The sequence below is a fragment of the Chrysochloris asiatica genome, unplaced genomic scaffold (genome assembly GCF_000296735.1).
Source record: "Chrysochloris asiatica unplaced genomic scaffold, ChrAsi1.0 scaffold00125, whole genome shotgun sequence".
NCBI lineage: Eukaryota > Metazoa > Chordata > Mammalia > Afrosoricida > Chrysochloridae > Chrysochloris > Chrysochloris asiatica.
This window is the reverse complement of record NW_006408643.1, coordinates 8,276,297-8,288,436: the sequence shown is the minus strand read 5'-3', so window position 1 is coordinate 8,288,436 and position 12,140 is coordinate 8,276,297. Positions and strand designations below refer to the sequence as shown.

Here is a 12,140-nt window from a genome sequence, read left to right as displayed (position 1 = left end):
TGGGAAATTGTTCACTCCCGAATACTAAGTATGCATACTGGGTTAATTCACTAAGAAGCCAAGAAGGAACAAGGTGAAAAGAGACAAGAGCCGACAGAGAAGGTCTTTCCCACGTACTGGTGTTCTGAATTCACACCTCTAGGCTCCTACACTGTGAGAGATCAGACGTCTGCTTGTTAGCGGCGCCCACTGAGGGATTACACAGCTGCACTAGAGACTAGAGACAGGTGGTAAGCCATCGACTCACAGGTGGATGGATGCTGGAAATGGAAGCAGGTTTATAGAGCGGATGCTCCACAGCATGTTGCGACCAAAATGAGAAGACATTAAAGGGAAGAAGGAGACAAAATCAGTATATTCCTACAAAAGAACACTCCTGAGCAGTTAGAGTGAACTAACAGCCCATGGAACAGGTTTCCTAAAGTGATTCTAAAGGGATCAAAAGTATCCATCTGTTTGCTTATAACACAAAAACCACTACACTGAACTTGTTGTTGTTGTTAAGTGCTGTCGAGTCAGTTCCAACTCATAGCGACCCTGTATAGGGTTTCCAAGGAGCAGCTAGTGGGTTTGAACTGCTGATCTTATGTTTAGCAGTCCAGTGCTTATCTTACAATGCCACACCAGGATATTCCTTCAAAGTGAAAATGGCGAGATATGCTCTCTCGTACCTTAAAAATGCTGTCAGGAGGGACCAGTCCCTGGAGAAGGCTATTATGCCTGGTAAAGTGGAGGGTCTGTGAAAAAGAGGAAGACCCCTCCCCCCCCAATGAGATGGACTGACACAATGGCTGCACCAATGGGCACAAACACAACAACACTCGTGAGGATGTGCAGGCCCAGGCAGTGTTTCAATCCGCTGTACACAGGCTTGAAAAGCCAACTTACATCAAAGCAATTCAGAACCCCCTCACACGACAACAGTAACACAGAGGTGATCAAAGTGTAAATGATGAGCATACATGCCAAGACACTTATTACATCTAAAGGGCAGAGTAAAAAAATTAAAGACCAATGAAAACCCAATTCTTGAAGGGACACAGCGGGAGTTACCAGCCTCTAAGACGGACGTTCCCTTTATGTATCAATCAACTGTACATCTATTCCCAATGTTTCTGCTCTGTGTCAGAAACACGTCTCAAATTCAGAAATGGGGGAAAAAATCATGTACAATCTAACAACAGGTCCACACAAAACATATATCCCAAGGTATCGTACACACTGGGAAGCTCCACAAGGTCCTAGTAAAGCTGACAGAAAACAATGGCACCCAGTAGTACACTGCGTTCCAACAGTTCCCTAAAGATGAGCTGGTACGTGCCAACGAAGACCAAGGAAGCAAAGAAGGTAAAGACCAAAATCAAATGAATGCTTGTCTGTATTTATTTAATAGATTCCATAACTGAATACGTAGGACCGAAAGGATGGCAGAGAAGATTATAGGGCTGAGACACTTTAGCAAATCTTCATGTTAACAAAATAGAAAGGTTGACTTTAAATGTTTCATTTATATACACACCAGTACCAAGTAGTTGAGAAATTAACATTTAAAAAGATAACATATACTAGGGGGCTTCAAAAAGTTGATGGAAAATGGGACTGAAATACAATGAAATTTTCCACAAACTTTTAGAAGGAAGTCCCTTCATATTTTACTAACACTAAAAGGTAACTAAAAGTAGTATAAATAAATAAGAAATTCTAATGAAGAATGCATTAAACAATATTCAAGGGCATTCTGCTAGACTGAAATAAACAAAGACGTATAGCAGGCTCTGAGAAAGCAGTTAGGAGCAGACTGTTGTTTCTAGGCACTTCCATTAAATCCCAGCCAGTGGCATCATCCTCGAGGACTCCAACGCACACAATGCATTTGGAAATGCAAAAATCACACAGGGCACCATAACTCAGAATCAACTCTTTACAGCAGTTGGAAACGACCAGCCATCCCATTGGACAAAGGTGAGGCTTTCTGCTCCCACAAAGATTTAGCGACTCCACGACACATAACTACCACCACCAATTATTGAGATACATGGAGAAAAGATTAAAGTTACCCAAGACTTCATTTTGCTTTTTTGCTTGGATCAATCCTCAAATCTCATGAAAGCAACAGTCAAGAAATCAGACGACGTATTGCATTAGGTAAATCTGCTGCACGAGACCTTTCTAAAGTGTTGAAGAGCAAAGATGTCAGCTTGAGGACTAAGGTGCACCTGACCCAAGCCATGGTATTTTCAATAACCTCATATGCATGTGAAAGCTGGACAGTGACTAAGGAAGACCGTAGAAGAATTGATGCATTTGAGTTATGGTGTTGGAGGAGAATATTAAAAGTTCCATGGACTGCCAGAAGAACCAACAGATCTGTGTTGGAAGAAGTGCAGCCAGGGGGCCCCCTAAAAGCCAGGATGGCAAGGCTTTCTCTCTCATATTTTGGACATACTATCAGAAGGAGAGTCAGCAAAAAAACAAGGAAGACCCCCAATGAGATGGACTGGCACAGTGGCAGCAGCCATGGGCTGAAACGAGGCAACAATTGTGAGGCTGGCGTAGGACTGGGCAGTGCTTTGTTCGGTTTGAACTGCAAGTTCAGCAGTTCAAACTCATTAGCCACTCCTTAGAAACCCTGTATAGGGTTATGATGGTCAGAAACGACTTGACGGCACTTAACAACAATAAATGATCTAATAAGGCGTCCTGCTGCGGCGCTGGTACACGGGAGGGAAATGTACCAGCAGGCTGTGAGGTCCGGGTCAACCTGAACGGCAAGATCGTCAGTTCAAACCACCAGTCACTTCTTGGAAACCCTATGTTGTTGTTGTTGTTGTTGTGTGCCTTTGAGTTGGTTCCGATCCATAGCACCCTGTATAGGATTTCCAAGGAGCAGCTGGTGAGTTTGAACCGCCGACCTTGCTGTCCAGTGCATTAACCCACAGTGCCACACCAGGACTCCTATATAGGTTTGCTATGAGTCAGAACCAACTCGATGGCAATTAACAATGATGACCAAATAACGTAACCAGTAGATTTAAAAATAACAACAACCAGGAGTCCTGGTAGTATAGTGAATTCCGTGCAAGGTGAGCAGCTCAAATTTACCAATCACTCCGTGGGAGAAAAATGACGCTTTCTGCTCCTGTAAAGATTTACAGCCTCAGAAACCCTATACAGGGTTGCTTTGAGTCAGAACCGACTAGGTGGTACACAACGCCCGCCCCCCCCCATGGAGTCCTGGTGTGGCACTGTAGGATAAGCACTGGACTGCTAACCACAAGGTCAGCGGTTCATATATACCAGCTGCTCCTCGGAAACCCTACACAAGGTCGCTATGAGTTGAACTGACTCGATGCCATTTAACAGAAATCGTTCTCATGGGAGTTCTGGAGTCCTGGTGTGGTGTTATAGGATAAGCCCTGGGCCGCAAGGTCAGTGTGAACTGCAAGATTGGCAGTTCAAACTCACCAGTCGCTCCTCGGAAACCCTACACAGGGTCGCTATGAGATGGAAGTGACTCGACGGCACTTTACAACAACACTGAGAGTTCTTGCGTGGTGCTGTAAGATGAGCTCTGCACTGCTAACCGCAAGGTCGGCTGTTCAAACTCACCAGTCGCTCCTCGGAAACCCACACAGGGTTGCTATGAGTTGAACCGACTCTAATGGGATCATTAATCTATTCACAAGTACTCTCTATGTAAAGTTTTAAAGGTGAAAATATAAAATAATACTTTCAAGAAAGTATAAGCAAATTGGGAATCAGGGGAAAAAAATTTAAGGGTTAAGACATAAGGCAAGAGGCTGACAAATTTAAATACATTAAAATGCACAAGTGTCCATCAAAGGGCAGTGATGGACACGAGTGGGAAGGTGAGTGACATGGTGTCCTTGTTGAGAAATGCTGTCAAGTCGTTTCTGACTCTTAGCGATCCTGTATAGGGTTCCCAAGGAGCGGCTGGTGAGTTTGAACTGCCAACCTTGCGGTTCAAATTGACCTCGTGGCCCAGTGCTTTATCGCACAGCGCCACATCAAGACTCCCAGTGACCCTATTGCTGTTGTTTAATGCTGTCGAGTTGTTTCTGACTCTTAGTGACCTTGGATAGGGTTTCTGAGGTGTAGCTGGTGGGTTTGAACCGTCACCTAGCAGTTTACCTGCCCTGCGGTCCAGGGCTTCTCCCACAGAGCCAGACAACTATTCATCAAAGGGCAGTGAACATGAGGGAGAAGGTAAGTGCCCTACAATTCTCAACTGTAAAGACGCTAAAAAAGTCAGAGAAACAGAAACTGTTGTTGTTTCGTGCTGTCAAACGGATTCTGACTCATAGTGACCCTGAATAGGGCTTCAAAAGAGTGGCTGCTGGATTTGAACCACTAACCTTGTAGTTCAAACCGACCCTGCAGTCCAGTGCTTATCCCACAGCCCTACGCCATGACCCCAGAGAGAAATTAACAGTGGAAAACCACACACAGCCGTGTCGTAGCTGAGTAGTTAAGTGCTATCAAGTCGGTTTGGATTCAATGACCCTGTATAGGGTTTTCAAGGCTGTAAATCTTGGCAGAAGCAGAGAGCCTCATCTTTTTCCCCCGCAGAGCAGCTGGTAGACTCAAACGGCCTCCCTTTTGGGTGGCAGTCCAGTGCTTACCCTACAGAGCCACTGTGCTCCCAGGGGTGGAGCGTTATTGCTGTTGAGAGCCATCGAATCAGTTCTGAGACAGAGACATCTCTATAGGGTTTCCAAGGAGTGGCTGGTGGGTCTGAACCACCGACCTCTTAGTCAGCAGTTCAGTCTTTATCTTACCAGTAGTGGGGCGGCATGAGGTAAGTACAGAACACAATCAAAGTTAAGAAACCATTTCACTCTCCTGACAAGCTCAAAAACTCAGTCAGTAAGCAGGGCTGGTGAATCGGGTCTGACTCTACAGTTTCTGAAACTGTAAATCTTTGCAGGAGCAGAAAGTATCATTTTTCTCCCGTGGAGTGGCTGGTGGGCTCGAACTGCCAACCTTGCTAATTTGCAGTCCAGTGCTTATCCTACAAAGCCACCTCACTCCCAAGTAAGAAAAGAGACAGAGGTTAAGTGTATACTAGGTTGGAAATCTACTTTAAAGAGCCATGGAGAACCTCAATACCTCTTTGTCACAAATCCCATTCATAGCCTCAAGCCCTTACAAACTCCACACGAATGCGCTGTGGGAGGAAAGCGCAGTAAAAGGCAAGAGAATTTCTAGTAAACTTAAGTAGGGCTGCGGTCTACGGCTCAGCCGATCTCCTCTCTGCCGAGCTGCTGCGCAGGAGCACACGGACCCCGGAGACACGGACAGATGAGCAGTGATACTCACAGGAGCAAAATAACACCTCAGCCCCCAGGTGCCGGAAGCTCAATAATGACGCAGTAGAACGTGACCCATTCAGACAACAGAAATGTACAGACACAGGGGCTACACACACCAACACGTACGAAACCCCAAAGCAGCCTGAGGAACTTGGATAGACAACAAACTGAATTTACAGAACTCTCAAAGGAAGCAAAAGGGAACAGTCCAGGGACTAAGACCATGAGGGCAGTGATACTGGGAAGGTTCAGAAACTTCTGCACACAGATAGCAACACTCTCCAGGCAGAAGCAGAGATGAGGGTGGGACACAGACTAAGGTCTACTTATGATCAGTGACTCAAGTGACTATTTAAATTATATGGTGGTGGTGTGCCGTGGAGTCGGTTCCGACTCACAGTGACCCTGAATAGGGTTTCCAAGGCTGTAAATCTTTACGGGAGCAGAAAACCTCATCTTTCTCCTGAGGAACAGCTGGTAGTTTTGAACTGCTGACCTTGAGATGAGCAGCCGGACTCATAACCACTACACTACCAGCGCTCCTTTAAAATTACATAGAAGTTTAGGGACTCCTTGTTGGTGAAATAGTTGACAACAGAAAGTACATAGTAACACATGTAATTTTGTATATTAATTTTACAGAGTCATGTGAAAACGCCTTCATTTTCAGTTAACTTGTCTTAAGATAAACACTGGACTGCTAGCTGCTATCCCCAAAGTCGGAGGTTCGAACCCACCAGCTACCCCTTGGAAATCCTATTAGGGTCACTATGAGTTGGAATCAACTCGGCAGCACTTAATAGCAACAGTTCAGACAGGCTTTTAAACCTGAACCACGATACGTGGATCAAACAATTGATATTTATATTCACAGGACCAAGCACTGTAAGAGCAAACCAACAGCCAAAACCCCAAAATTCCCTGCAACGTGGTAAAAGGCAACACCCGCAGACAGCCAAGGTCACCGCACTTCAGAAATACTCAGACTTCCGCTTTCTGTGTAATGCTATGAACAGATCACCAGGTTAGACTTGATCATTAAATACTATCAATTCCACGCTATGTAACAAAAAAGGGGAAATAAAAATTCCCAATTATCCATGCTTGCTTTTCTTTAAGCACTGCTAGCAAGATCCTTCCAGAATAAAGCTAGAAACTGGGGGACGAGGGAGGAGCTCGCTGAAATCTTCATAAAGTACATTTAATTCATATTTCAATGGCACCTCTGGTAGCGTAGTGGTTACGAATCGGGCTGCGAACCTTAAGGTCAGCAGTTCGAAACTACCAGCCGCTCCGCGGGAGAAAGATGAGGCTTTCTACTCCCGTAAAGATTTACACCTTCGGAAACCCTGTACAGGGTCGCTATGGGTCGGAACCGACTCGACGGCACTTAACAACAACAACAATTGGAAAAACGAGCTTTCAGTAAACTATACTGCACTTTCTAAAAACATGCTATTAAATGAGATTTGAACTGTTTTTACTAGGCATTCACATTTATAATAATAATACTTAAAATTTTAACCATTTAGGACCCAACTGTTACTAAACTACATTGGCATGAGTTCAATCCACACTGCAGCTCCCTACAGAACAGTGAAGACCTGCCCCATCGTGGTTCCGATTTCTGAGCAGCAATCTTTGGAGAAGCAGACAGTTCTATCTTTTTCCAGAGGAAAAATCACAAAGGCGTGCATTAGAGTTCTGTCTAAACACAGTAACCAAGGAGATCGGCGTCTGCAATGCACTCTGTCTCTGTCAGGAGAACGCTCTGCAATGGCTAAATTATTGAAAACTTCAGGTGCTCTGATATGACTTCTTAAATGCCACAGGAGTCTTTAAGGCCCTTCTCAAGGTTTAAGTAAGCTTTTGAGTAACTCTTACATCAAGTTAAAACAGGCATGTATCTGTATTCCAGACAATTACATTAATGAAATTGAAAAAAAAATCTCAGTAGAAGCATAAGTTGTTTGGAAATTCCCTTCCAATGGGAACTGTACATCCAAGAACGTCCCTGCACACATCTCAGAGGCTGAGCCTCTCCAGCCAAAGCGAGCACTTTAATTCCAGACTCTAATTCAAGCCAGTCAAGACGTACAGAGATGAACGACCAGCGCTAGGCATAGCTGGGAGGACAAGCACCTAGACCGGGGGTTCAAGCTTTCCACACACTGGAAAGACTCTGAGTAAAAGCATTCCTCACGGGGACAAAACCAACCAAAACACGGATGTGGAGACCCCACACGGGATCCAGCTGGATTCAATGTCTCCAGCTTCAGCCCTCTGGTGATGTCAGGAGACACCATCACTTCTCGGGACCTCACTGAGAGTCAGGACCCTCCCTTTGCTAGGCCACACAGTGTGAGAGGGGAGCCCAGAAAACTGTTGAGATGGGACAAGGATGGCTCCGGAGGGTGGGGCTCAGCGTCCACAGCCAGTGCTGCTCCGTCTCCAGCTTCCGGTCAGCCGACTCTGTCCTTCCACACAGAGCACCCGGCCCAGGTAGGGGTGTTAACACCCCATGTGTCAGCTCTCAGAGCCACATAAAGGCTTCCAAATCTGGAAAAGCCACATCCTCATATGAATAGAGGAAGGGTCCAGTGGCCACGGAGCTCGGCCCCTGGGCCTCCTGGGTCCCTTTTATCTTCACTGAGGAACCGCAGTCCCACAGCACATAGCTGGTCCTCCAACAATTCAAACCCAGCCTCACCCTCTTAAGGTAACAACAACCCGGTTCTCCGTAGAACTCACCATCTCCTTGCTCCAGCTTCCAGACGTCTGTGTGAATGTCGTCTCTAAGCCAAGCAGCTACTTCAGGGAGAGGGACAGGAGTGGACACAGAGCCCTGGGCAGCTTGGAGGCAGAAGAACACGGTTTGGTCCACACACCAGGCCTGTGACGTAGGGAGGTGCAGGCTGGTCACCCCAGGTCCCCAGCACACTAGTTCAGGACTGGCCAATTCTCCCGGCAGCACATTGGAGACCTGGACTGGAAGAAGGGCGGGCGGAGACAGTGTGCAGTGAGCAGAGAGGGCCAGGGGGGTGGGCTTCCTCCAGGCTCAGGCCATGCTCCACCCTGAGCGCAGAAGAGCATCCAGCTCCTGCCTGCAGCTCCAGGGGTCTCCTGTTTCTGGAAACTGCTCTCAGATGGAGGCCCCCACTTATCCCACAGCAGGAGGAAGAGCCAGGCCTGGCCCGGCTGGACCCTGACTTCCTCCCCAGTCAGGGGTCCGGCCGGGGCTGAAGCTGTGGGCTCACCTACGTAACTCTGGGCCTTATTTATACCCACATGGGTGAATTCTCAGGAAGAACGTATTTTCCAAGTTTTGTCATGGAATTTGTCATGACTTAGTCCTTTTTTATTATTATTATATGCAGTTAAAACATTCTAGTATGCTTAAAAAAATTTTTTTTTCACGCCATTTATAGCCTATTTGCTGTAATATGGGATGGCTAGTAAGATCTTCAGTGGAGTGCTGGTGTGGCGCTGTGGGTTAATGCACTGCACTGCAAAGTGGATTTCAACCACAAGGTCGGCGGTTCAAGCTCACCAGCTGCTCCTCGGAAACTCTCTCTATATATAGAGTCTCTATGGTTGGAACTGACTCACCAGCATTAACAACAAGCTATTCAACGACATAGTTTCAAACAGACAGCGCAGGAAGAACAAAGCACTGGTCTGTTGGACTCAGGGTTTTGAATCAACTCCGGGCCAACACTTTTCCTGTGACTTTTGCAAATAACATTTATTCCTTTACTTTGAGATTCCTCTTTCACTCATAATCTTTGTTCTCAAACTACGATTCCCCTAGTCCCTAAACTTTATAAAAATTAAAAATAAAAAACTCAGAGGATTCCAGAACACTTTGTCATTCAACATTAAAACAAACTGATCAATCTATAAATAGGATTGGCCTTAGTTTCTCACACAATCGTGGTGAAAATTCTTGCCTTACAGTCAAAGAAAGGCTTCCAATCATGACTCATATTACAGTCACCCTGAAATTTAAATAAGCATGCTCACAAATGTACTAGCTCCAACTGGTGTGCTTCTTCACTCTTCCTAACCATTCGCGGAGGGGGGCTCTACTCCCCACGAAAACTTTCATTTGTGAATGACAGGCAATACTCAACAAGGACCCTCCCTGCCTGTGGAAGCCCAGAAACAAAGGGGAGCCATTTTGGGCATGGAAATGGTGACCAAGAAAAGCTCTTTGAAGAACGGACCTGAATCTGAGTTCAGACACTGCCCCCTACTAGACATCTGTCCAAGGCCAAACTACAGAATTTCTCCAAGACTATCACTTTCCTAAAAGGCAGTCATGCTTTGTCAATAAAAAGAGGTGCAGTTGATCACAGTGCCCAGCCCTTGTTAAATCCCTCAGGAAACACTGACAAGCGGGTGTGGGTGGCGGGAACGCAAGCAACGGGCTAAGTACAGGGGCCGTGGTTCGAGCTCACCAGCCGCTCCGCGGAAGAAAGATGAGGCTTTCTGCTCCCGCAAAGATGTTTTAAAAAAAAAAAAAAGGCCTCGGAAGCCCTATCCAGGGTCGCTGTGAGACGGAACCGACTCACTAACACTTAACAATTGAGACCTGATGAGAAATTTAACGACTGTAGCGTGTGTGGCGCTCTTAGGCAGTGGCTGCTAACTTCAAGGTCGGTGATTCAACGCCACACCGGCGGTCGGGAGGGAGAAGATGAAGCTTTTCTGCTCCAGTAAAGATTTACGTTCTCGGAAATTCTATACACGGTGGTAGGCGTGGGAATTGACTCGAGGGCAGTGGGTTTGGCTTCGGAGTGGTTGCAGATGAGGTCTCCGAGTCGGCCTGGGGCGGGGAGGTACATAGAAAAGACCCCCGACGCTGACGCTCGAAGCCCCACACCCGGATCCGCAGGATGCACACGATCGTACCTGGGAACGCACCGAGACGCACAGCCCCACCCCAGCTCCGCGGCGTCCACAAGCGGCGGCGGCTCCAGGGCCAGAGGAGCTCCCGAGGCTCCGGAGAGACCAGGAATGCGCACGAGAGCCGGGGCGGCGCCCGGGGACCCCGGACAAGAGCCTGCGGGCACCTGCAAGGCCACCAGGCCGGCTGCAGACCCAGGCACGACGCTCCGCCCACCCTCTAGGGGCGTTTCCATAGGCCGCGGCGGACCCGATTCGAGAAAGCACACTTCCGCTTCCGGTTTCTGATCCGCTGGGTGAAACCGGGGAGGGGATCTGAGGGTTCTGACGGTTCAGTGGTTCCCCTTTGTGATGCAGCCGCAGCTGTCCGTGTTTCCTCTATAGAGAAAAACGTATGTTTTCTTAAATGCTGAACAAGAGCATTTAAAATAAAACACTTGGTATAAGCAAAAGGGCCCATTTAGAATTTGAAATTACAGTCCTTTCCTGCTGCTAAGGAAATTTTTCCTCTGTAGTCACACTACGCAGGATGCCATTATCTCATTACTAGACAAGGCGAAAATGCAAGTGATTATCTGAAACTTCCTTATGCATGATGGTCTTAGAAAATATATTGTTGCAAGCAAGTTATTTTCAACTTATATTACCATATTAAAATAATGCAGTTGGATTTATATGTAATATTCTTTAGTCCTGGTGTGGCGGTTTAAACCTGCCAGCCTCTCCTTGGAAGCCCTATACAGGGTAACTATGAGTCAGAACCCACTCGACAGAATACAACATTCTTAGGAAAAGTCTACACTATACATCTGAAGGAAATCTATCTCTTTGCGTGTATGTGTGTGAATTGAGTGAAGGTTTACAGACAAGATCATCAATTTCACATTCAACAAATAATAAACTTTATTTCATTTCAATCATTGTAATCTCCTGAGTAGAACAGTCATCTGTTTCCACCCTGTGCATTCTATTTGTCTTCCACCCATCTTCCCATCCTTTCTCGCCATTGTCCTTAGGTACATATTGCCCCTTTGATTTAGAACGATTGATCATTCCATCATTCATAGGGAGGATATCTCTCTAGTGGTGGTGTTCCGCCTACATCCCTATCCTCTGCTAGGCTGAAAGTTGCTCCCCGTATACACCAATCTACTGTTTAGCTGAAAGAGGTTGTGTTCCTTTCCAGACCTGAAGGGTGTTCGAGGGTCATAGTATCAGGTTTTTCCAGCCTTTTTCAACCAGTAAGCCCGTTTTTTGAATTTTAATAATTTTGAGTTTTGTGCTACACATTATGCTGCTCTATCCAGGACCTTCTAATGTGATCCGGTTCAGAGCAGTTGGTAAGGATAGCTGGGAGCCATCTTGTTCTTCTAGATGAACATCAGTGGAGGCTGATGTTCACCTGTTCCATTAGCCTGTTGGACTGGTTGATTCCAAGCATCTTCAGTTCTCATCACTCTTCATTCTTTTGTGCATGGAGAGACCATAGACTATGTTTGCGCATAGACAGCCGCTCATGAGGTTTTTAAAAACTTTTTCATTTTGTTTTAATTATTTTCATTTTATTTAAGTGTTTTATTGTGGATTATATGATAGTTTACATGAGAGAACGTTAGTTTTACATTCATTCTATCATACATCTTATCATTGCCACGGTTACAATCCCCTCCATGCATCCTCAACCGACTAAATGGTATACCCTGCAAGCCTGCCCCCTACACTATCCGCCCCACCCCCACCCCCCAGCATACAGTCGCTCTCCCTCTCTGGATCTAAAGTCCCCAGCTCTATGTCATTGTCTCTGCCTCCATCTCGGGCATCACTGCTTCTCTGGGTAGGGTCCCGCTCTTGGCTCTTCTCTGTTGATGGTCCTAGGGACCTCCGCTCCTAGACTGAAAA

General features: G+C 46.4%; 1 pseudogene; it reads right to left on the bottom strand.

The window, feature by feature from the left end:
• Nucleotides 1-7,866: 7,866 nt before the first annotated feature.
• The window catches only part of LOC102841373, a 51,244-nt pseudogene continuing 46,970 nt past the window's right edge, over nucleotides 7,867-12,140 (bottom strand).